The sequence below is a fragment of the Pezoporus flaviventris genome, unplaced genomic scaffold (assembly GCF_033815535.1).
Source record: "Pezoporus flaviventris isolate CSIRO_AGI_PZ_B2104156 unplaced genomic scaffold, CSIRO_AGI_Pfla_v1 ptg000135l, whole genome shotgun sequence".
In the NCBI taxonomy this organism is placed as follows: domain Eukaryota; kingdom Metazoa; phylum Chordata; class Aves; order Psittaciformes; family Psittacidae; genus Pezoporus; species Pezoporus flaviventris.
The window spans coordinates 67,812-94,106 of NW_026892683.1; the positions used below are offsets into that span (position 1 = coordinate 67,812).

At 44.5% G+C, this 26,295-nt stretch overlaps 1 protein-coding gene across 1 annotated transcript in view; it reads left to right on the forward strand.

The window, feature by feature from the left end:
• LOC133282709 (HAUS augmin-like complex subunit 5) overlaps positions 1–26,295 on the forward strand; it is an 84,516-nt gene that overhangs the window by 17,629 nt on the left and 40,592 nt on the right. The gene's annotated exons all lie outside the window — the stretch shown is intronic.

Below are 26,295 nucleotides of genomic sequence, written 5' to 3' on the forward strand. Positions count from 1 at the left end.
GGTGGGACCCACAAGGCATGTTATGAAAATTCTCTTCCCCCTATCTACTAGATCAACCAGTCTTTAAAGTATTAATCAATAGCTCTTTTATTTATATATGTCTCCATATAGTTCTATGTGCACTGTAATGTGATGAGGTAGTGGATTTTCCCTGGAAGCCTCAGCCCATCCCTGGAACTAGGACTTTTCTTAAGGGTATCTTAGAGCTGTTTGTGAAGGAGAAGAGGTATTGCAGCACAGCAGGAATAATGTCAGAATCCCAGCCCCTCCAGCATGTCTTTGAAACCCTCCCACTGTCCCGCACACCATTCATCAGTATCTCTTGCAAGACTGGCTCCAGGGGCATCTGCATCAATAGACAAGAGCAGGACTGTAGCAGAAGTAGCGTGAGCGCCTGGCAGAGTTGGACTAGGACTGGTCATTGGCAGTGAAGGTGCTAGTGCTTGGTCCAAATGTGTGGTACATGACTGTTTGAAGGGTGTGAGAACCCTGTGTAAAACCACATTTGGGGTTCCCCGTGTGACTGGGACACCCTTGTAATTCTGTGCTTTGCATCCCAGGCTCTGGGCGCAGTGGGCACGGGCCACTTGTGGATTGTGGTGGCAGTTTGTCAAGGCAGATGGGACACAGCCAACTGCCTGAGCCAGCGTCTTCCCAGATCTCTTCTGATCTCATTGCATCTCATCTCATCGCATCTCATTGTATCTCATGGCCGCATCTCATTGCATCTAATCTCATCGCATCCCATTCCATCCCGTCCAATCCCACGCCATCTCCTCTCCTCTCCTCCCCTCATCATATGCTGTAGAATATGATATTGAATCATATAGCATATTATAGCATATCATACCATGTCAAAGCATAGCATATCTTGTATCATATCATATGTTTTATTATGTTATATCATGTTACATCATATCATCATATCATTTCATTTTGTTTCCATTACATTGCAATTAATTTCATTTCATCCTCACCATTTTCTCTCCTCTCCAAAAATATTATGTCATGTTATATCGTATCAGATCATATCGTATCATATCATATTTTATCATACTGTATTTTATCATAGCATAATCTATCATATCATATCTGATCATGTCATGCAGTTGTATACCATACCATCATATCACATATAATACAATAGTATATCATAGCATATCATACCTTATCAAAGCATATCATAGCTTATCTTTGCTATCATAGCGTATCATACATACCATGCTGTACCATACTGTATCATACCATACCATAGAATTTTATTATATTTAATTTCCTTCCATTTTCATTTCCGTTTCCATTTCACGTCCATTTGATGTCATGTCATTTAAATTCGTTTCACGTCCATTTGATGTCATGTCATTTAAATTCGTTTCACCCACATAGCATATATTGTATCATAGTATATACCATATTATGTTTTATCATGTTATGTCATGTTATAGTGTTATATCATATCATATAATTTCATTTCCATTTCATTGCATTTGGTTTCTTTTCACCTCCTCGTCATTTTCTCTCCTCTTCTTCTCTCCAAAAATATACCATTTCCTATCATATCATTTCATTTCATTTTGTTTTTTCACTTTATTTTGTTTCATTTAATTTCATGTCCATTTGATATAATTTCATTGAGTTTCATTTCATCGTCCTCATCCCTTTCTCTTCTCTTCTCTTCTCTTCTCTTCTCTTCTCTTCTCTTCTCTTCTCTTCTCTTCTCTTCTCTTCTCTTCTCTTCTCTTCTCTTCTCTTCTCATTTATCTCTATCTCCTATCCCCTATCTCTTGCCATCCCATGGCATCTCATTGCATCTCAAAGCATCCCATTGCATTGCATCTCATCTCGTCTCATCTTTGCATCCCACCCCACCCAGGCCCACTCCATTCCATCCCACCTCAACCCATCCTAATCCCATTCGATCCCACCCCTTCCCATCCCATGTCAATCCCACCCCATCCCCTTGTGAGTGACTGAACTGGACTGAGCCTGAACTGTCCATGGTTTGACTGATTGCTGTGAGGAGCTGCCCTGGGACTCTGAACTATTAAATTGGACATGATTAAAGAATTTGTGTGTAATAGACTGATTTGTGTTTGGACCCTACAAGGGTTTCATTGGTTCAGTGCTGCTCTTCACGATGGGCTTTCAGCATTACAGATGGGAAAGTAATAGGAGATGAGGCTTACGGAATCTATGTGTATTCATTCATCCATTCATCCGTTATCCATCATCCATCCGTCATCCACCCATCATCCATCTTTCATCATCCATCATCCTTCCACTCATCCGTTCATCCGTTCATCCATCCATCCATCCATCTATCCGTCCATCTGATACAGGGTTAACTAGTGTACAGGGGGGTTGTACAATGGGGTTGTACAAGGGGGTTAGAGGAATTCACTTGCTAAAACAAAAGTATGGTCTGTACCTATCATGCCTACTAAGCAGAACAAAGGCACTAACCATTGATAAGGAGAAGCAGACACCTGGTTTAGGGTGTTTTGGGTCTGTTTTGAATGATTTTGGGTTGCTTTTATCCTGTTTTGCAGCTGTTTTGGGGTTCTGACCATGTATCCCACAGGAGAAGCAGGACAAGGTGGGCTTGGGGTGGTTTTTGGGTTGTTTTTGGCCTGTTTTGGGTCTGTTTTGGGGTTCTGACCCTGTATCCCACAGGATAAGCAGGACAAGGTGGGCTTGGGGGTGGTTTTTGGGTTGTTTTGGGTCTGTTTTGGGGCGCTGACCCTGTATCCCACAGCAGAAGCAGGACAAGGTGGTTTTGGGCTGGTTTTAGGTTGGTTTTGTCCTGTTTTGGGGCTCTGACCTGTGTCCCATAGGAGAAGCAGGACAAGGTGATTTTGGGGTGGTTTTGGGGATTGTTTTGGATGTTTTGGCCTGGTTTTGTCCTGTTTTGGGTCTGGTTTGGGGTTGTTTGGGGGCTGTGAATGTGTACCCCGGAGTAGAAGCAGGACAAGGTAGTTTTGGGGTTGTTTTGCCATATTTTGGTCATGTTTTGTGTCTTTTTGGGGGGCTCTGACCCTGTATCCCATAGGAGAAGCAGGACAAGGTGGTTTTGGGGTGTTCTGGGTCATCTGTGGCCTGTTTTGGGGCTCTGACACTGTATCCCATAGCAGAAGGAGGACAGGGTGGTTTTGTCCTGGTTTTGGGGGTGTTTTGGAGTGTTTCTGGCCTCTTTTCGGTCTGTTTTGAGGCTCTGACCCTGTGTCTCATATGAGAAGCAGGACAAGTTGGTTTTGGGGTGGTTGGGCCTGGTTTTGGCCTGTTTTGGGGCTCTGACCCTGTGTTCCATAGGAGAAGCAGGACAAGGTGGTTTTGGGGTGGTTTGGGGGTTTTGGAGCTGGTTTTGGGGTGATTTGGGTTGTACTTGGCCTGTTTTGGGTCTGTTTCAGGGCTCTGACTGTGTATCCCACAGGAGAAGCAGGACAAGGTGTTTTTGGGGTGGTTTTGTCCTGCTTTGGTGGTTTTTTGGGTCTGTTTCGGGGCTCTGACACTGTATCCCATAGGAGAAGAAGAAGAAGGTGGTTTTGAGGTGTTTTGGGGCTTTTGGGGGGGGTTTGGAATGTTTATGTCCTGTTTTGGGGCTGTTTTGAGGCTCTGACCCTGTATCCTGTAGGAGAAGCAGGACAAGGTGGTTTTGGGGTAGTTTTGTCCTGTTTTGCGGTTTGCTTTGGGTGTTTTGTCCTGGTTTTTGCATGGTTTTGTCTTATTTTGGGGCTGTTTTGGGGTCTGACCCTGTATCCCACAGCAGAAGCAGGACAAGGTGGTTTTGGGCTGGTTTTTGGGGTGTTTTGAGGCTGTTATGGGGCTCTGACCCTGTATCCCGTAGGAGAAGCAGGACAAGGTGGTTTTGGGGTAGTTTTGTCTTGGATCTTGGGGTGTTTAGGGCCTCTGACCCTGTATGCCATAGGAGAAGCAGGGCAAGGTGGTTTTGGGGTGTTTTGGGGGTGTTTTGGGTTGGTTTTGTCCTGTTTTGGGTCTGTTTTGGGCCTCTGACCCTGTATCCCATAGGAGAAGCAGGACGAGGAGGTTTTCACGTGTTGTGGGGCTGTTTTGGGGGTTTTGGAGTGTTTCTGTCTTCTTGTGTGTCTGTTTTGGAGCTCTGACCCTGTATCCCATAGGAGAAGCAGATCAAGGTGGTTTTGGGCTGGTTTTAGGTTGGTTTTGTCCTGTTTTGGGGCACTGACCTATGTCCCATAGGAGAAGCAGGACAAGGTGATTTTGGGGTAGTTTTGGCCTGTTTTAGGGGTTGTTTTGGGTGTTTTGTCCTGTTTTTGTCCTGTTTTTGTCCTGTTTTTTTCTTATTTGGAGGCTCTGACCGTGTACCCCAGTGTAAAAGCAGGACAAGATGCTTTTGGGGGGTTTTTGTCCTATTTTTGTCATCTTTTACGTCTTTTTTGGGGCTCTGCCCCTGTATCCCACAGGAGAAGCAGGACAAGGTGATTCTGGGGGGGGGGTGGCCTGTTTTGTGGTTTGCTTTGGGGTTTTTGGCCTGGTTTTCGCCTTTTTTTGTCCTGTTTTGGGGCTCTGACCCTGTACCTCATAGGAGAAGCAGGACAAGGTGCTTTTGGGGTGGTTTTGTCCTATTTTGCGTTTCTTTTGGGTCTGTTTTGGCGTTGCGTCCCTGTATTCCGTAGCAGAAGCCGGTCAAGGTGGTTTTGGGCTGAGTTTTTGGGTGTTTTGTTTTTTTTTTTGGCCTGTTTTGGGTCTGTTTTGGAGCTCTGACCCTGTATCCCATAGCAGAAGCAGGACAAGGTGGTTTTGGGCTGGGATTTGGAGTGTTTTGGGTTGTTTTTGGCCTGTTTGGGTCTTTTTGGTGCTCTGACACTGTATCCTATAGGAGAAGCAGGGCAAGGTGGTTTTGGGGTGTTTTGGGGGTGTTTTGGTGTTTTTTGACTGTTTTTGGCATGTTTTGGGGCTGTTTGGAGGCTCTGACCCTGTATCCCATAGGAGAAGAGGACAAGGTGATTTTGGGCTGTTTTTTTGTGTTTTGGGTTGTTTTTGTCCTGTTTTGGGTCTGTTTTGGGGCCCTGACGCTGTATTCCATAGCAGAAGCAGGACATGGTGGTTTTGGGCTGGGTTTATGGGTGTTTTGGGTTGTTTTTGTCCTGTTTTGGGTCTGTTTGGGAGCTCTGACCCTGTATCCCATAGCAGAAGCAGGACAAGGTAGTTTTGGGGTGTTTTGGGGCTGTTTTGGTGGTTTTTGACTTTTTTTGGCATATTTTGGGGCTGTTTGGAGGCTCTGATCCTGTATCACATAGGAGAAGCAGGACAAGGTGGTTTTGGGGTGGTGGTTTTTGAGGTGTTTTAGGTTGTTTTTGTCCTGTTTTAGGGCTGTTTTGGGGTTCTGACCATGTGTCCCATAGCAGAAGCAGGACAACGTGGTTTTGAGCTGAGTTTTGGAGTGTTTTGGGTTGGTTTTGGCCTGTTTTGGGTCTTTTTGGGGCTCTGACACTGTATCCTATAGGATAAGCAGGGCAGGGTGGTTTTGGGGTGTTTTGGGGCTGTTTTGGTGTTTTTTGACTGTTTTTGGCATGTTTTGGGGCTGTTTGGAGGCTCTGATCCTGTATCCCATAGGGAGAAGCAGGACAAGATATTTTTTGGGTCTCTTTTGGGCCTGTTTTGGGGGGTTTTGAGTGATTTTGGCCTGTTTTGGAGCTGGTTTTGGGCTCTGTCCCTGTATCCCACAGCAGAAGCAGGTCAAGGTGATTTTGGGGTCGTTTTCGGATTTTTTTGGGGTTGGTTCTGGGCTTTTTTGGGTCTGTTTTGGGGCTCTGACCCTGTATCCCACAGGAGAACCAGGACAAGGTGTTTTTTGAGTGCTTTTGCCGTGGTTTGGGGTGTTATGTGTGTGGTTTTGTGTGTTTTGGGGTGGTTTTGTCCTGTTTTGGGGCTGTGACCCTTTATCTCTTAGGTGAAGCAGGGCAAGGTGGTTTTTGGGTGGTTTGGGCTGTTTTTGTCCTGTTTTGTGGCTCTGACCCTGTATCTCATAGGACAAGCAGAACAAGGTGGTTTTTGGATGGTTTTTGTGGTGGTGTGAGGGTATTTTGGTGTGGTTTTGTCCTGTTTTGGGGCTGTTTTGGGGCTTTGACCCTGTAGCACATAGGAGAAGCAGGACAAGGTGGTTTTGGGATGGTTTTGGGGTGTTTTGGGGCTGTTTTGGGGTGGTTTTTTCCTGTTTTTTTTTTATGGTTTGGGGCTTTAACCCCGTATCCCATAGGAGAATCAAAATAAAGTGGTTATGGGCTGGTTTTGGGGCGATTTTGGGGCTGTTTTGGGTCTGTTTTGGGACTCTGAGCCTGTATCCTACAGAAGAAGCAGGACAAGGTGGTTCTCCAGGTGGAAGTGGCCAAGCTGCACCACAACAACCAGCGCCTGCAGCAGGAATTGCACTCGGCCTCGCGCCATCTCTGCCGCTTCGCCTGCTTCTTCTCCGGTACGGTGGACAAGGAAGAGCTGTGACACCCCCCCCCCCCCCCCCCCCCCCCGGACAATGGCATTCCATAGGGAACACTGTCAATCCATAGAGAATGCTGCCATTCCATAAGGAATCCTGGGATTCCATAGGGAGATGCAGTTCCATAAGGGACACTGAGGATCTCACATCTTCTTCAGCACCATGGACAAGGAGGAGCTGTGACCCTCCCCCAGAACAATGGCATTCCATAGTGAGACAAAGGGGGGGGGGGGACAAAATCACAAAATGGAATATAGAAATCTTTATAATTAGCTTTAAGTAATGTTAAGTTTGATGTCTTTGTAACAGTAGCAATGGAAAATTACTGAGGTGCGTGACACAGGGAGAAAAAGATTTCATAGAGCAGCTAGAGAACATAGAGAACATACTGAGAATTCTCACAAGATAAATTGCTATAGTTGACATAGTTTTAAGGAAAAAACAGTCTAGAAGAACAGGACACAGGTTTAAGGAGTATCTGGGAACCGCAGGTGTCCAGGATGGGCTACAGTTAAACTAACTGATAAGTAGGAGGATAGGAGGATTGTTATGTCTCTGGTGCTAACGAACCAATTAAACTGGTATGAGCATCTACTGTGCGTGCTTCAAAGGCTGCCAGAAGTGATGAAGATCGTTGGAGGAAGTAAACTACCCTCAGAGACCACCCCCACAATTCTGTATGCATGCAGGGAACTCTCTGGAAAAGGATGTAATCCATCCGTAGCCTCATGAATATGTATGTATGCCCAGTGGCTATAAAAGGACGGCTTGTGTGGCAACTGGGGTGATACACGCTACCCGTAGCTATCCCCCGTGTCTCCCGGCGCCGCAGTAAAGAATACCTGCTTGTCAGCTTGAAAACTTTGGTGGTGAGTTTGTTCCTGGAGTTTTCTCCGTATCAGCAGGGAGGTTGTAACTAGATGATCTTGAAGTCCTTTCTTGCCCTAACTATTCTATGACTATTTGCCCACCATTTGCTCTAGACACCTTAGTGATAATAAGTACTACCTTAAAAAATGAGTTTGCATTCCCACCAGCTTCTCCCTTTGTTCTGACAGCAGCAACCACTGCGTCTGTCAGCCTCTAGCATCCTCAGCAGTTGGAGCTGGTAATTTTTCAGTCACTACAGTAAGTCATCAGTGATTATTTTCAGACAACACTCAAATATGCATATTAGGTAATTAAATTTGCAGTAAGTGTCACTCCTCTATGCTAATATTAAACATGCAACTCTTTCCCTGTCCTTCTGTATTAAGCCTTTTCTAAAGTATATGTGAATAACTAATTTTTTCCAGCTGTTCTAGATCAACACTTTCTACATCACAGCTCAGTAAGTAAAAAGCACTTGCCTTATTTATACTCTATACAAAAGAAATGTACCAGCATCTTCAGAAGTCAATTATATTCGGGTGTAGTAGTCCAGTTTCTAAAATCACTTTTCTCCTTTAGTGAGGGGATTTAAGGCACGGAGTCCGATTGCTGGTCGAAGACCTTTTTACTTTAGATTACATGGTTTATGTATCTTTTTGATCATATCCACGCACTTAAAGCTACAATACACTTGGTTAGTTGCTGCTGTCCACGAGCATAATCTAAAATTATAATTGATTAGTCTGCTTTTTTGACACTATCCTTTCGACCTTCTCCTCACTTCTCAGTTCCTTCTTCTACTTCTCATTTTCATCCCCTTTTATTCTGCTTCTTTTGTTCCACTTTTCTTGCTTGATGTTAGTTCCCCACAGAGCTGAAATTGCAGAGTCTGGCTCAAAGTTAATTCCCCAAAGAATTAAGGTCGCTCAGCATCCTCTGACCACGTTCAAATGCCTCTTCTCCTACATCTCCCCTTTTTGTTTTTCTAAAAACATCACTTTCTTTACCATGTTTTCTGACGTTCGCTGTAGGCAACTCAATAAACATGGAACAATCAGTAAGATACAAATAACAATGAATAGCATTATAAGACCTCCTTTGATCAATGAAACAAACCATGTCCCAAGTCCTAGAGAGTTAAGACAATTTCCTAATCCAAAAAATCCATCATTTACCTGTAACTTTGTTACTCCTTTTTTCAGTTCCTGAATAGTTTTATGAATAGATTCCGAAAAGTCTGACAAATTCCTGCAGCACATACCCTCAAAATCTTTACAGCCATGGCCTTGTGCTAATAATAAGAAGTCTATGGCAGCCCTGTTTTGCAAAGAGGCAACTTAGCAAACGTTTCAGGTCTGGTTACAATGTTTTTTGATGGTTGATGTGACAAAAATTGGCACTCGAGAATTTTCAATTTCTCCTTATCAGATTCAACCAATTGCATGATTAATCCTACTGGCTGGAAATCATTACTGACAACCAAAAACTCAATAGGAACTCCGTTCATCACACAATGTGCCTGTCTCTCACTTAATGCAGCTTCTACCATTGCTATTGCTCGTTTTGCTGCTGGTGTTAATTGTCTGGGTGCATTGAAGTCTGTGTCACCCTTCAACAATTCAACAATGGTTCTAAAGTTTTGCTGTCAATTCCCAATAATGTTTGAATCCAACTGATATTCCCTAACAAGACTTGCACATCATTAAGTGTACGGATGTTGACCTTGATGGCTAATTTCCTGAGGTTCAGTGGTATGATCTAAGATTTTCCAACCCAAATATTTCCATGGTGTGGTATCCTGAACCTTTTCAGGGGAAATTTGCAATTTATGTTGTTGCAACACTGAACACAATTCTTGTCTAACAGCTTCTAGGTTACTTTCCCAGCCACCAGTATATCATCCATATAACGATATACAAATAATTGGGGGTGTCTTTCCCGAAATGGACGCAGCTACATCAACATAACCTTGACATATCGTTGGTGAATTTTTCATGCCTAGTGGCAATACCACCCATTGATATCTCTGCATGTGTCCTTGTTTGTTTGTTACAACGTGCTTCCAACTCTTCAAATACCAAAGACGACCGAGAGAATTTCCTCAGACGTATTGACACGAACTGGAGACACGTGGCTGACTTTAAAATTCATCACTGATTGTGAATTATCTAAGTAATTTTAAACTTTCCTTATTTGACAGACTTTAAAAGTAAGAAGATATATTCTTATTTTGAGTCATAAATAAAAAACCGAGTATGGTTTTCACTGTAGGTCAGTTTTTAATTTCATTCATTTTGACAATTCTGGCAGTAGCTGTTCAGAAACATTCCAAACCACAATAAGCAGTGCTGGAGGTCAGGACTGCGGTGCGTTTGCAGAGCTGTGTGTGAAGAGGAGCATCCTGACTGTGCTGTGCGTGACCATGCGCACCGAACGGCATGCTCTCTGCTGGCACTGGGCATTTGGGTAAGTTCATTTGGGAAACTGTTAGCAGGGCATCTGCACTGTAATGCTGATGTTTCGGGATCTTACTTCCTAGCTTTGATTACCCATACCAGTACCATCTAGTTCTCTGGGTTTTCTGCAGAAGCAGAGAAGAGAAGGCTGCGTGGAGACCTCATAGCAGCCTTCCAGTATCTGAAGGGGGCCTATAGGGATGCTGGGGAGGGACTCTTCATTAGGGACTATAGTGACAGGACAAGGGGTGATGGGTTGAAAGTTAAACAGGGGAAGTTTAGATTGGATCTAAGGAGGAAATTCTTTCCTGTGAGGGTGGTGAGGCACTGGAATGGGTTGCCCAGGGAGGTTGTGAATGCGCCATCCCTGGCAGTGTTCAAGACCAGGTTGGACGAAGACTTGGGTGAGATGGTTTAGTGTGAGGTGTCCCTGCCCATGGCAGGGGGGTTGGAACTGGATGATATTAAGGGCCTTTCCAATGATAATGATTCTATGATTCTATGACTATTGCCTCATGGAGCCCCATTATTGCCCCCCAGAGCCCAATTATAACCACATAGAGCGCCATTACTGCCTCATGCACCCCATTGTAGCCTCATAGAGCCCCATTAATGCCTCATAGAGCCCCATTATTGCCCCCCAGACCCCAATTATAACCACATAGAGCCCCATTACTGCCTCATACACCCCATTACTGCCTCATACACCCCATTATAGCCTCATAGAGCCCCATTATTGCCTCATAGAGAGCCATTTTTACCTTATAGAGCCCCATTATTGCCTCATAGACCCCATTATAGCCTCATAGAGCCCCATTAATGCCTCATAGAGCCCCATTATTGTGTCATAGAGCCCCTTTATAACCACATAGAGCCCCAGTATTGCCTCATAGAGCCTGATTATTTCCTCATAGAACCCCATTATTGCCTAATAGAGCCCCATTATTACCTCGTAGAGCCCCGTTATTGCGTTGTAGAGCCCCAGTATTGGCTCATAGAGCCCCATTATTGCATCATAGAGCCTCATTATTGCATCATAGAGCCCCATTATTACCTCATAGACTTCATTATAGCATCATAGAGCCCCATTATAACCACATAGAGCCCCATTATAGCCTCATAGAGCCCCATTATTGCCTCATAGAGCCCCATGATTGCATCATAGAGCCCAATTCTTACCTCATAGAGCACCATGATTGCAACATAGAGCCCCATTATTTACTCGTAGACTCCCATTATTGCTCCATAGAGCCCCAGAATAGCCTCATAGACCCCATTATAGCCTCATAGAGTCCCATTGTTGCTATATAGAGCCCCATTATTCCCTCATAGAGCCCTATTACTGCCTCATAGAGGCCCATTATAACCCCATAGAGCCCCATTATAGCCTCGTAGACCTCATTATAGCCATCATTGAGCCCCAGTATTGCGTCATCTAGCCCCGTTATTGCCTCATAGACCCCCATCATTACCTCGTAGAGCCCCATTATTGCATTATAGAGCCCCATTATTGCTTCATAGTGTTCCATTATTGCATCACAGAGCCCCATTATTGCCTCATAAATCCTATTATAGCGTCATAGAGCCCCGTTATAGCCTCATAGAGCCCCATTATTGCATCTTAGAGCCCCATTATTGCCTCATAGTGCCCCATTATTGCATTATAGCGCCTCATTATTACCTCATAGAGCCCCATTATTGCTTCATAGTGTTCCATTATGGCATCACAGAGCCACATTATTGCCTCATAAATCCTATTATAGCCTCATAGACGCCATTATAACCTCAGAGAGCCCCATTATAGCCTCATAGAGCGCCATTATAGCCTCATAGAGCCCCATTATTGCCTCATAGAGCCCCATTATTGCATTATAGAGCCCTATTATTGCATCATAGCACCCCCATTAGTGCATCATAGAGCCCAACTTATTTCCCCATAGAGCCTATTATTGCCTCATAGAGCCCCATTATTACCTCATAGAGCCCCATTATTGCCTAATAAAGCCCCATTATTACCTCGTAGAGCCCCATTATTGCGTTTTTGAGCTCCATTATTGGCTCAGAGAGCCCCATTATTGCATCATAGAGACCCTTTATAACCACAGAGAACCCCATTATTGCCTCATAGACTTCATTATAGCCTCCTAGAGCTCCATTGTTGCGACATAGAGCTCCATTGTTGCGACATAGAGCCCCATTATTGCCTCATAGAGCCCCATTATTGCCTCATAGAGCCCCATTATTGCGTCATAGAGCCCCTTTATAACGACATAGAGCCCCATTATTGCCTCATAGAGCCCCATTATTTCCTCATAGACTTCATTATAGCATCATAGAGCCCCATTATAACCACATAGAGCCCCATTATAGCCTCATAGAGCCCCATTATTGCCTCATAGAGTCCCATTATTGCATCATAGCGCCCCATTATTGCCTCATAGAGCCCCATTATTACATCATAGAGCCCCAGTATTGCTCACAGAGCCCCATTATTACCTCGTAGAGTCCTCTTATAGCCTCACAGAGCCCCATTATAACCCCATAGACGCCATTATAGCCTCGTAAACCTCATTATAGCCTCTTAGAGCCCCATTATTGCTAATAGAGCGCCGTTATTGCCTCAGAGCCCCATTATTGCCTCATATACCCCTTTATAGCCTCATAGAGCCCCATTATTGCGTCATAGAGCCCTATTAAAACCTCATAGAGCCCCATTATTGCCTCATAGAGCCCCATTATTACCTCATAGAGCCCCATTATGCATCATAGAGCCCCTTTATAACGACATAGAGCCCCATTATTGCCTCATAGAGCCCCATTATTTCTTCATAGACTTCATTATAGCATCATAGAGCCCCATTATAACTACATAGAGCCCCATTATAGCCTCATAGACCCCCATTATTGCCTCATAGAGCCCCATTATTGCATCATAGCGCCCCATTATTGCCTCATAGAGCCCCATTATTACATCATAGAGACCCAGTATTGCTCACAGAGCCCCATTATTACCTCGTAGAGTCCTCTTATAGCCTCACAGAGCCCCATTATAACACCATAGACACCATTATAGCCTCGTAAACCTCATTATAGCCTTTTAGAGCCCCATTATTGCTAATAGAGCGCCGTTATTGCCTCAGAGCCCCATTATTGCCTCATATACCCCATTATAGCCTCATAGAGCCCCATTATTGCGTCATAGAGCCCTATTAAAACCTCATAGAGCCCCATTATTGCCTCATAGAGCCCCATTATTGCATCATAGAGCCCAATTCTTTCTTCATAGAGCACCATGATTGCAACATAGAGCCCCATTATTGCATCATAGAGCCCCATTATTGCATCATAGAACCCCCATTAGTGCATCATAGAGCCCAACTTATTTCGCCATAGAGCCTATTATTGCCTCATAGAGCCCCATTATTACCTCATAGATCCCCATTATTGCCTAATAAAGCCCCGTTATTGCCTCATAGAGCCCCATTATTGCCTCATAAACCCTATTATAGCCTAACACATCCCCATTATGACCTCATAGAGGCCCATTATGGCCTCAAAAACATCATTACAGCCTCATAGAGCCGCTTTATTGTCTCATAGAGCCCCATTATTGCATAATAGAGCCCCAGTACTGACTCACAGAGCTCCATTATTGCCTCATAGAGCCCCATTATTGCCTCATAGACTTCATTATAGCCTCATAGAGCACCATTATAACCTCATAGAGTTCCATTATTGCATCATAGAGCCCCAGTATTGATCACAGAGCCCCATTATTATCTCATAGACTTCATTATAGCATCATAGAGCCCCATTATAACCACATAGAGCCCCATTATAGCCTCATAGAGCCCCATTATAACCTCATAGAGTCCCATTATAGCCTCATAGAACCCCACTATTGCCTCATAGAGCCCCATTATTGCATCATAGCGCCCCGTTATTACCTCATAGAGCCCCATTATAGCCTCATAGAGCCCCATTATTGCCTCATAGAGCCCCATTATTGCATCATAGAACCCCCATTAGTGCATCATCGAGCCCCATGATTGCTTCATAAACCCCATTATAGCCTAGCAGAACCCCATTATAACCCCATTATAACCTCATAGAGCCAAATTATTTCCCCATAGAGCCTATTATTGCCTCATAGAGCCCTATTATTGCCTCATAGAGCCCCATTATTGCCTCATAAACCCCATTATAGCCTAGCAGAACCCCATTATAACCCCATAGAGGCCCATTATAGCCTCAAAGACCTCATTATAGCCTCATAGAGCCGCATTATTGCCTCATTAATCCCCATTATTGCCTCATAGAGCCCCATTATTGCATCATAGAGCCCCAGTATTGCCTCATAAATCCTATTATAGCGTCGTAGACCCCATTATAACCTCATAGAGCCCCATTATAGCCTCATGGAGCCCCATTATTGCATCATAGAGCCCCATTATTGCGTCAGAGAAACCCCATTAGTGCATCATAGAGCCCAACTTATTTCCCCATAGAGCCTATTATTGCCTCATAGAGCCCCATTATTACCTCGTAGAGCCCCATTATTGCGTTTTAGAGCCCTATTATTGGCTCAGAGAGCCCCATTATTGCATCATAGAGACCCTTTATAACCACACAGAGCCCCATTATTGCCTCATAGACTTCATTATAGCATCACAGATCCCCATTATAACCTCATAGAGCCCCATTATAGCCTCGTAGACCTCATTATAGCCATCATTGAGCCCCAGTATTGCGTCATCTAGCCCCGTTATTGCCTCATAGACCCCCATTATTACCTCGTAGAGCCCCATTATTGCATTATAGAGCCCCATTATTGCTTCATAGTGTTCCATTATTGCATCACAGAGCCCCATTATTGCCTCATAAATCCTATTATAGCCTCATAGACCCCATTATAGCCTCATAGATCCCCATTATTGCATCATAGAGCCCCATTATTGCCTCATAGAGCCCCATTATTGCATTATAGCGCGTCATTATTACCTCATAGAGCCCCATTATTGCTTCATAGTGTTCCATTATGGCATCACAGAGCAACATTATTGCCTTATAAATCCTATTATAGCCTCATAGACCCCATTATAACCTCATAGAGCCCCATTATTGCCTCATAGAGCCCCATTAGTGCATCATAGAGCCCAACTTATTTCCCCATAGAGCCTATTATTGCCTCATAGAGCCCCATTATTACCTCATAGAGACCCATTATTGCCTAATAAAGACCCATTATTACTTCGTAGAGCCCCATTATTGCGTTTTAGAGCTCCATTATTGGCTCAGAGAGCCCCATTATTGCATCATAACCCTTTATAACCACAGAGAACACCATTATTGCCTCATAGACTTCATTACAGCCTCCTAGAGCTCCATTGTTGCGACATAGAGCCCCATTATTGCCTCATAGAGCCCCATTATTGCGTCATAGAGCCCCTTTATAACGACATAGAGCCCCATTATTGCCTCATAGAGCCCCATTATTGCATCATAGCGCCCCATTATTGCCTCATAGAGCCCCATTATTACATCATAGAGCCCCAGTATTGCTCACAGAGCCCAATTATTACCTCGTAGAGTCCGCTTATAGCCTCACAGAGCCCCATTATAACACCATAGAAGCCATTATAGCCTCGTAAACCTCATTATAGCCTAGTAGAGCCCCATTATTGCCTAATAGAGCGCCGTTATTGCCTCAGAGCCCCATTATTGCCTCCTATACCCCATTATAGCCTCATAGAGCCCCATTATTGCGTCATAGAGCCCTATTAAAACCTCATAGAGCCCCATTATTGCCTCATAGAGCACCAGTATTGCATCATAGAGCTCCATTATTGCCTCATAAACCCTATTATAGCCTAACACATCCCCATTATAACCTCATAGAGGCCCATTATAGCCTCAAAGACATCATTATAGCCTCACAGAGTCGCATTATTTCCTCATAGAACCCCATTATGCAACATAGAGGCCCATTATAACCTCATAGAGCCTCATTATTGCATCAGAGCCCCATTATTGCCTTATAGAGCCCCATTATTGCATCATAGAGCCCAATTCTTTCTTCATAGAGCACCATGATTGCAACATAGAGCCCTATTATTTACTCGTAGAGTCCTATTATTGCTCCATAGAGCCCCAGAATAGCCTCATAGACCCCATTATAACCTCATAGAGTCCCATTGTTGCTATATAGAGCCTCATTATTCCCTCATAGAGCCCTATTACTGCCTCATCGAGGCCAATTATAAACCCATAGAGCCCCATGATAGCCTCATAGACCTCATTATAGCCATCATTGAGCCCCAGTATTGCATCATCTAGCCCCGTTATTGCCTCATAGACCCCCATTATTACCTCGTAGAGCCCCATTATTGCATCATAGAGCCCCATTATTGCTTTATAATGTTCCATTATTGCATCACAGAGCCCCATTATTGCCTCATAAATCCTATTATAGCCTCATAGAGCCCCGTTATAGCCTCATAGAGCCCCATTATAGCCTTATAGAGCCCCATTATTGCCTCATAGAGCCCCATTATTGAATCATAGCGCCTCATTATTACCTCATAGAGCCCCATTACTGCTTCATAGTGTTCCATTATTGCATCACAGAGCCCCCTTATTGCCTCATAGAGCCCCATTATTGCATCATAGAGCCCCATTATTGCGTCATAGAACCCCCATTAGTGCATCATAGAGCCCAACTTATTTCGCCATAGAGCCTATTATTGCCTCATAGAGCCCCATTATTACCTCATAGATCCCCATTATTGCCTCATAGAGCCCCCTTATTGCCTCATAGAGCCCCATTATTGCCTCATAGACTTCATTATAGCCTCATAGAGCCCCATTATAACCTCATAGAGTTCCATTATTGCATCATAGAGCCCCAGTACTGACTCACAGAGCAGAATTATTGCCTCATAGAGCCCCATTAGTGCGTCATAGAACCCCCATTAGTGCATCATAGAGCCCAAATTATTTCCCCATAAAGCCTATTATTGCCTCCTAGAGCCCGATAATTACCTCGTAGAGCCCCATTATTGTATTTTAGAGCCCCATTATTGGCTCAGAGAGCCTTATTATTGCATCATAGAGACCCTTTATAACCACAGAGAACCCCATTATTGCCAAATAGACTTCATTATAGCCTCCTAGAGACCCGTTGTTGCGACATAGAGCCCCATTATTGCCTCATAGAGCCCCATTATTGCCTCATAGAGCCCCAGTATTGCCTCATAGAGCCCCATTATTGCGTCATAGAGCCCCTTTATAACGACATAGAGCCCCATTATTGCCTTATAGAGCCCCATTATTGCCTCATAGAGCTCCATTATTGCGACTTAGGGCTCCGTTATTGCATCATAGACCCCATTATTGCCTCATAAACCCTATTATAGCCTAACACATTCCCATTATAACCTCATAGAGGCCCATTATAGCCTCAAACACATCATTACAGCCGCATAGAGCCCCATTATTGCATCATAGAGCCCCAGGATTGCTCACAGAGCCCCATTATTACCTCGTAGAGCCACATTATAACCCCATAGACGCCATTATAGCCTCGTAGACCTCATTATAGCCTCATAGAGCCCCATTATTGCCTAATAGAGCCCCGTTATTGCCTCATAGAGCCCCATTATTGCCTCATATACCCCATTATAGCCTCATAGAGCCCCATTATTGCATAATAGAGCCCCAGTACTGACTCACAGAGCCCCATTATTGCCTCATAGAGCCCCATTATTGCCTCATAGACTTCATTATAGCCTCATAGAGCCCCATTAAAACCTCATAGAGCCCCATTATTGCATCATAGAGCCCCATTATTGCCTCATAAACCCTATTATAGCCTAACACATCCCCATTATAACCTCATAGAGGCCCATTATTGCCTCAAGCACATCATTATAGTCTCGTAGAGCCTCATGATTGCCTCATAGAGCCCCATTATTGCATCATAGAGGCCCATTATAACCTCATAGAGCCCCCTTATTGCATCCTAGAGCCCCATTATTGCATCCTAGAGCCCCATTATTGCATCCTAGACCCCATTGTAGCCTCATAGAGTCCCATTGTTGCTATATAGAGCCCCATTATAGCCTCATAGACTTCATTATAGCCATCATTGAGCCCCTGAATTGTGTCATAGGGCCCCGTTATTGCCTCATAGAGCCCCATTATTGCCTCATAGAGCCCCTTTATAACGACATAGAGCCCCATTATTGCATCATAGCGCCCCGTTATTACCTCGTAGAGCGCCATTATTGCGTTTCAGAGCCTGATTATTGGCTCATAGAGCCACATTATTGCATCATAGAGACCCTTTATAACCACATATAGCCCTATTATTGCCTCATAGACTTCATTATAGCCTCCTAGAGCCCCATTGTTGCGACATAGAGCCCCATTATTGCCTCATAGAGCCCCATTATTGCCCCATAGAGCCCCATTACTGCGTCATAGAACCCCCATTATTGCATCATAGAGCCCCATGATTGCTTCATAGAGCCCCATTATAACCTCATAGACCCAAATTATTTCCCCATAGAGCCCCATTATTGCCTCATAGAGCCCCATTATTGCGTCATAGAGCCCCCATTATTGCCTCATAGAGCCCCATGATTGTTTCATAGAGCCCCATTGTAACCTCATAGAGCCAAATTATTTCCCCATAGAGCCTATTATTGCCTCATAGAGCCCCATTATTGCCTCATAAACCCTATTATAGCCTAACAGCGCCCCATTATAACCTCATAGAGCCCCATTATTGCTTCATAAACCCTATTATAGCGTAACAGAGCCCCATTATAACCTCATAGAGCCCCATTATTGCATCAAAGAGTCCCAGTATTGCTCACAGAGCCCATTGTTACCTCGTAGAGCCCCATTATAGCCTCTTAGAGCCACATTGTAACCCCATAGACGCCATTATAGCCTCCTCGACCTCATTATAGCCTCATATACCCCATTATTGCCTAATAGAGCCCCGTTATTGCCCCATAGAGCCCCATTATTGCCTCATATACCCCATTAAAACCTCATAGAGCCCCATTATTGCATCATAGAGCCCCATTGTTGCCTCATAGAACCCGATTATTACCGCATAGAGCCCCATTATTGCCTAATAGAGGCACATTATTGCCTCATAGACACCCATTGTTGCCTCATTGAGCCCCATTATTGCCTCATAGAGCCCCTTTATAACGACATAGAGCCCCAATATTGCCTCCTAGAGCCCCATTGTTGTGACATAGAGTCCCTTTGTAACCACGTAGAGCCCCAGTACTGTCTCATAGAGCCCCATTATTACCTCCTAGAGCCCCATTATTGCCTAATAGAGCCCCATTATTGCCTCATAGACCCCCATTGTTGCCTCATAGATCCCCATTATTGCCTCATAGAGCCCGTTTATACCGACATAGAGCCCCAATGTTGCCTCATAGACCCCCATTTTTGCGACATAGAGCCCCATTATTGCCTCATAGAGCCCCATTATTGTGTCATAGAGCCCCATTATTGCGTCATAGAACCCCCATTAGTGCATCATAGAGCCCCATGATTGCTTCATAGAGCTCCATTATAACCTAATAGAGCCCCATTATATCCTCATAGAGCTCCATTATTGCCTCATAGAGCCCCATTATTGCATCATAGAGCCCCAGTATTGCTCACAGAGCCCCATTATTACCTCGTAGAGGCCCGTTATCGCCTCATAGAGCCACATTATAACCCTGAAGACGCCATTATAGCCTCGTAGACCTCATTATAGCCTCATAGAGCCCCATTATTGCCTAATAGAGCCCCGTTATTGCCTCATAGAGCCCCATTATTGCCTCATATACCCCATTATAGCCTCAGAGAGCCCCATTATTGCGTCATAGAGCCCCATTATTGTCTCATAGAGCCCCATTATTGCCTCATAGAGCCCCAGTATTGCCTCACAGAGACCGATTATTGCTGCATAGAGCCCCATTATTGCCTAATAGAGGCCCATTATTGCGTGATAGAGCCCCATTGTTGCAACTTAGAGCCCCATTATTACCTCATAGAGGCCCATTATTGTCTCATAGAGCCCCATTATTGTCTCATAGAGCCCCATTGTTGCCTCATAGAGCCCCATTATTGCCTCATAGAGCCCCTTTATAACGACATAGAGCCCCAATATTGCCTCATAGACCCCCATTGTTGCGACATAGAGCCCCAGTATTGCTCACAGAGCCCCATTATTACCTCGTAGATCCCCGTTATAGCCTCATAGAGCCCCATTATAACCCCATAGACGCCATTATAGCCTCGTAGACCTCATTATAGCCTCATAGAGCCCCATTATTGCCTAATAGAGCCCCGTTATTGCCTCGTAGAGCCCCATTATTGCCTCATATACCCCCTTATAGCCTCATAGAGCCCCATTATTGTGTCATAGAGCTCCATTAAAACCTCATAGTGCCCAATTATTGCATCATAGAGCCCCAGTATTGCCTCATAGAGGCCGATTATTACCGCATAGAGCCCCATTATTGCCTAATACAGGCCCATTATTGCCTCATGGAGCCCCATTGTTGCGACATAGAGCCCCGCTATTGCCTCTTAGAGCCCCATTATTGTGTCATAGAGCCCCTTTGTAACCACATAGAGCCCCACTATTGCCTCATAGAGCCCCATTATTGCCTAATAGAGCCCCATTATTGCCTCATAGACCCCCATTGTTGCCTCATAGAGCCCCATTATTGCCTCATAGAGCCCCTTTATAACGACATAGAGCCCCAATATTGCCTCATAGACCCCCATTGTTGCGACATAGAGCCCCATTATTGCCTGATAGAGCCCCATTATTGCCTGATAGAACTCCATTATTGCGTAATAGAACCCTTTATAGCTTCATAGAGCTTTATTATAACATCATAGAGCCCTATAATAGCCTCATAGAGCCCCATTATTGCCTCATAGAGCCCCATTATTGCATCATAGAGCTTCAGTATTTACTCATAGAGCCCCATTATTACCTCGTAGAGCCCTATTATTGCATCGTAGAGCCCCATTATTGCCTCATAGAGCCCCATTATTGCCTCATAGAGACCCTTTATAATTACATAGAGCCCCATTATTGCCTCATAGACCTCATTATTGCCTCCTAGAGCCCCATTGTTGCGACATAGAGCCCCATTATTGCCTCATAGAGCTCCATTATTGCGTCATAGAACCCCCATTTGTGCGTCATAGAGCCCCATGATTGCTTCATAGAGCCCCATTAAAACCTCATAGAGCCAAATTATTTCCCCATAGAGGCCATTATTGCCTCATAGAGCCCGATTCTTACGTCATAGAGCCCCATTATTGCCTCATAAACCCTATTATAGCCTAACAGAGCCCCATTATAACCTCGTAGAGCCCCATTATATCCTCATACAGCCCCATTATGGCCTCATAGAGCCCCATTATTGCATCATAGAGCCCCAGTATTGCTCACAGAGCCCCATTATTACCTCGTAGAGCCCCATTATTGCCTCATAGAGCCCCATTATTGCCTCATAGAGCCCCATTATTACCTCGTAGAGCCCTAGTATTGCTTTTTAGAGCCCCATTTTTGCCTCATAGAGCCCCATTAAAGCCTCATAGACCCCATTATTTCCTCATTGAGCCCCATTATTGCCTCATAGGGCCCCATTGTTACGACATAGAGCCCCGTTATTCCTTGTAGATCCCCGTTATAGCCTCATAGAGCCCCATTATGAACCCATAGACACCATTATAGCCTCGTAGACCTTATTTAACCTCATAGAGCCCCATTATTTCCTAATAGAGCCCTGTTATTGCCTCATAGAGTCTCATTATTGCCCCATACAGCTGCATTATAGCCCATAGAGACCCATTACTGCCTCATATACCCCATTATTCTGTCATAGAGCCCCATTAAAACCTCATAGAGCCCGGTTATTCTATTATAGAGCTCCAGTATTGCCTCATAGAGCCCCATTATAACGACATAGAGCCCCATTATTGCCTAATAGAGCCCAATTATTGCTTCATAGAGCCCCATTGTTGCCTCATTGAGCCCCATTATTGCCTCATAGAGCCCCTTTATAACGACATAGAGCCCCATTATTGCCTCATAGACTCCCATTGTTGCGACATAGAGCCCTATTATTGCCTCATAGATCCCCATTATTACCTCATATAGCTCCATTATTGCATCATAGAGCTCGATTGTTGCCTCATAGAGTCCCAGTATTGACTCACAGAGCCCCATTATTACCTCGTAGAGCCCCATTATTGCCACATAGAGCCCCATTATTACCTCGTAGAGCCCCAGTATTGCGTTTTAGAGCCCCATTATTGGCTCATAGAGCCCCATTATTGCATCGTAGAGACCCTTTATAACCGCATAGAGCCCCATTATTGCCTCATAGAGCCCCATTATTGCCTCATAGAGCTCCATTATTGCGTCAAGGTGCTCAATTATTACGTCATAGAACCGCCATAATTGCCTTATAGAGCCCCATTATTGCATCATAGAGCCTTATTATTGTATTATAGAGCCCCGTTATTGCCCATAGAGGCCCATAATAGCCTCATTGACCCCCTTTATAGCCTCATAGAGCCCCATTATTGCCCCATAGAGCTGCATTATAACCCCATAGAGCCCCATTACTTCCTCATATACCCCAATATATCCTCATAGATCCCCATTTTTGCATTATAGAGCCCCATTATTGCCTCAGAGAACCACATTTTTACCTTATAGAGCTCAATTATTGCCGCATTGAGCCTCAGTATTGCCGCATAGAGCCTCAGTATTGCCTCATAGAGTCCCATTATAACCTCATAGAACCGCATTATTGCATCACAGGGCCCCATTATTGTCTAATAGAGCCCCTTTATTGCATCATGGAGCCCCATTATTTCCGCATAGAGCCCCATTATTACCTCATAGAGCCCCATTATTGCCTCATAGAGCCCCATTATTACCTCATAGAGTCCCAATATGGCGTCATAGAGCCGCATTATTACCACGTATAGCCCCATTATTGCGTTATCCAGCACCATTATTGCCTCATAGAGCCCCATTTTTGAGACATAAAGCCCCATTATTGCCTCATAGAGCCCTATTATTGTGTTATAGAGCTCCATTATTGTGTCATAGAACCCCCATAAATGCCTCATAGAGCCCCATTATTGCATCATAGAGCCCCATTATAACCTCATCGAGCACCATTATTGCATCATAGAGCCCCAATATTGCCTCATACAGCCCCATTATTGCGTCATAGAGCTCCATTATTGCCTCATAGAGCCGCCTTATTACATCATACAGCCCCATTATTACCTCATAGATCACCATTATTGCAACATAGAGCCCCATGATTGCCTCACAGAGCCCCGTTATTGCTCCATAGAGCCCCATAGTAGCCTCATAGACCCTATTATTGTCTCATAGAGCCCCAGTATGGCTTCATAGAGCCGCATTATTACCTCGTAGAGCCCCATTATTGCGTTATAGAGCACCATTATTGCCTCATAGAGCCCTATTATTGCAGCATAGAGCCCCATTATTGCCTCATAGAGCCCCATTTTTGCCTCATAGAGCCTTATTATTGCCTCAGAGAGCCCCATTATTGCGTCGTAGAGCCCCATTATTGCCTCATAGGGCCACATTATTACCTTATAGAGCTCAATTATTGCCTCATAGAGCCCCATTATTGCCTCATAGAGCCCCATTATTGCCTCATAGAGTCCCATTATAACCTCATAGAGCTGCATTATTGCATCACAGAGCCCCATTATTGCCTAATAGAGCCCCATTATTGCATCATTGAGCCCCATTATTTCCTCATAGAGCCCCATTATTTCCGCATAGAGCCCCATTATTACCTCATAGAGCCCCATTATTGCCTCATAGAGCCCCATTATTGCCTCATAGAGCCCCAATACGGCTTCATAGAGCCACATTCTTGCGTAGAGCCCCATTATTTCGTTATAGAGCACCATTATTGCATGATAGAGCCCTATTATCCATGATAGAGCTCCATTATTGCGTCATAGAACCCCCATATTTGTCTCATAGAGCCTCATTATTGCATTATAGAGCACCATTAATAACCTCATAGAGCCCCATTATTGCGTCATAGAGCCTCATTATTGCCTCATAGAGCCCCAATATGGCTTCATAGAGCCGCATTCTTACCTTGTAGAGCCCCATTATTGCATTATAGAGCACCATTATATCCTCATAGAGCCCCATTATTGTCTCATAGAGCCCCATTATTGCCTAATAGAGCCCAATTATTACATCATAGTGCCTCATTATTACAACATTGAGCCCCATTATTGCCTCATAGAGCCCCATTATTGTCTCATAGAGCTCCTTTATTGCCTCGTTGAGCCCCATTATTACCTCATAGAGCCCGTTATTTCCTCATAGAGCCCCATTATTGCCTCATAGAGTCCCAATATGGCTACATAGAGCCGCATTATTACCTCGTAGAGCCCCATTATTGGGTAATAGAGCACCATTATTGCATGATAGAGCCCTATTATTGCGTCACAGAGCTCCATTATTGCATCATAGAACCCCCAATAATTGCCTCATAGAGCCCCATTATTGCATTGTAGAGCACCATTATAACCTCATAGAGCCTTATTATTGTCTCATAGAGCCCCACTATTGCCTCATAGAGCCCCATTATTGCCTCATAGAGCCCCTTTATTGCCTCATACAGCCCCATAATAGCCTCATAGACCCCATTAATGCCTCATAAAGCCCCATTATTGCCTGATAGAGCCCTATTATTGCCTCATAGTGCCCCATTATTGCCTCATGGAGCCCCATTGTTTGGATATAGCGCCCCATTATTCCCTCATAGAGCCCCATTACTGCCTCATAGAGCCTCATTGTAACCCCATAAAGCCCCATTATAGCCTCATAAACCTCATTATAGCCATCATAGAGCCCCGGTGTTGCATCATAGAGCCCCATTATTACCTCGTACAGCCCCATTATTGGGTTATAGAGCCCCATTATTGCTTCATAGAGTTCCATTATTGCATCAAAGAGCCCCATTATTGCCTCGTAAACCCTATTATAGCCTCATAGAGCCCCATTATTGCCTCACAGGGCCCCCTTATTGCCTCATAGAGCCCCTTATTGCCTCAAAGAGCCCCTTATAACCTCATAGAGCCCCATTATTGCATCACAGAGCCCCATTATTGCCTTTTAGAGCTCCATTATTGCATCATAGAGCCCCATTATTGCCTCATAGAGCCCCATTATTGCGTCATAGATCTCCATTATTGCATCATAGAACCCCCATTATTGCTTCTTAGAGCCCCATTATTGCTTCATATAGCCCCATTATAACCTCATAGACCTCATTATTGCATCACAGAGCCCCATTATTGCCTCATAGAGCCCTATTATCGCCTCAGAGAGCCCCTTTATAATCACATAGAGCCCCGTTATTGCGTCATAGTCTCCCATTATTGCCTCATAGAGCCCTATTATAGCCTCATAGAGCCCCATTATTACCTCATAGAGCCTCAGTATTGCGTCATAGATCCTTTTTATAACCACATAGAGCCCCATTATTGCATCACAGAGCCCCATTATTGCCCCATAGAGCCCCATTATTTCATCATAGGTACCCATTATTGCCTCATAGATCCCCATTATTCCCTCATAGAGCCCCATTATTGCCTCGTAGAGCCCATTATTTTGTCATAGAGCCGCATTATAGCCTCACAGAGCCCCATTATTGCCTCATAGAGCCCCATTATTGCCTCAGAGAGCCCCATTATTAGTATTTGATGAGAAAATGAACATGAGCCATCAGTGTGCTCGTGCAGCCAAGAAAGCGAATCTTATCCTGGGCTGCATCAAAAGGAGCGTTACCATCAGGTCGAAGGAGGTGATCCTGCCCCTCTACTCTTCTGTCGCGAGACCTCACCTGGAGCATTGTGTGCAGTTCTGGTGTCCTCAACATAAAAAGGACATGGAACTGTTGGAACAAGTCCAGAGGAGGGAAAGAGGGTGATCAGGGTGTGAAGCACCTCCCGTATGAAGACAGGCTGAGGTAGCTGGGGCTGTTCAGTCTGGAGAAGAGAAGGCTGCGTGGAGACCTCATAGCAGCCTTGCAGTATCTGAAAGGGGGCTATGGGGTTGCTGTGGAGGGACTCTTCATTAGGGACTGTAGTGGCAGTACAAGGGGTAACAGGTTAAAACTGAAACCGGGGAAGATTAGATTGGATCTAAGGAGGAAATTCTTTCCTGTTAGGGTGGTGAGGCACTGGAATGGGTTGCCCAGGGAGGTTGTGAATGCTCCATCCCTGGCAGTGTTCAAGAACTGGTTGGACGAGGCCTTGGGTGATATGGTTTAGTGTGAGGTGTCCCTGCTCATGGCAGGGGGTTTGGAACTGGATGATCTTAAGGTCCTTTCCAACCCGAACCATTCTATGATTCTATGATTTTTCCATGACTCCACT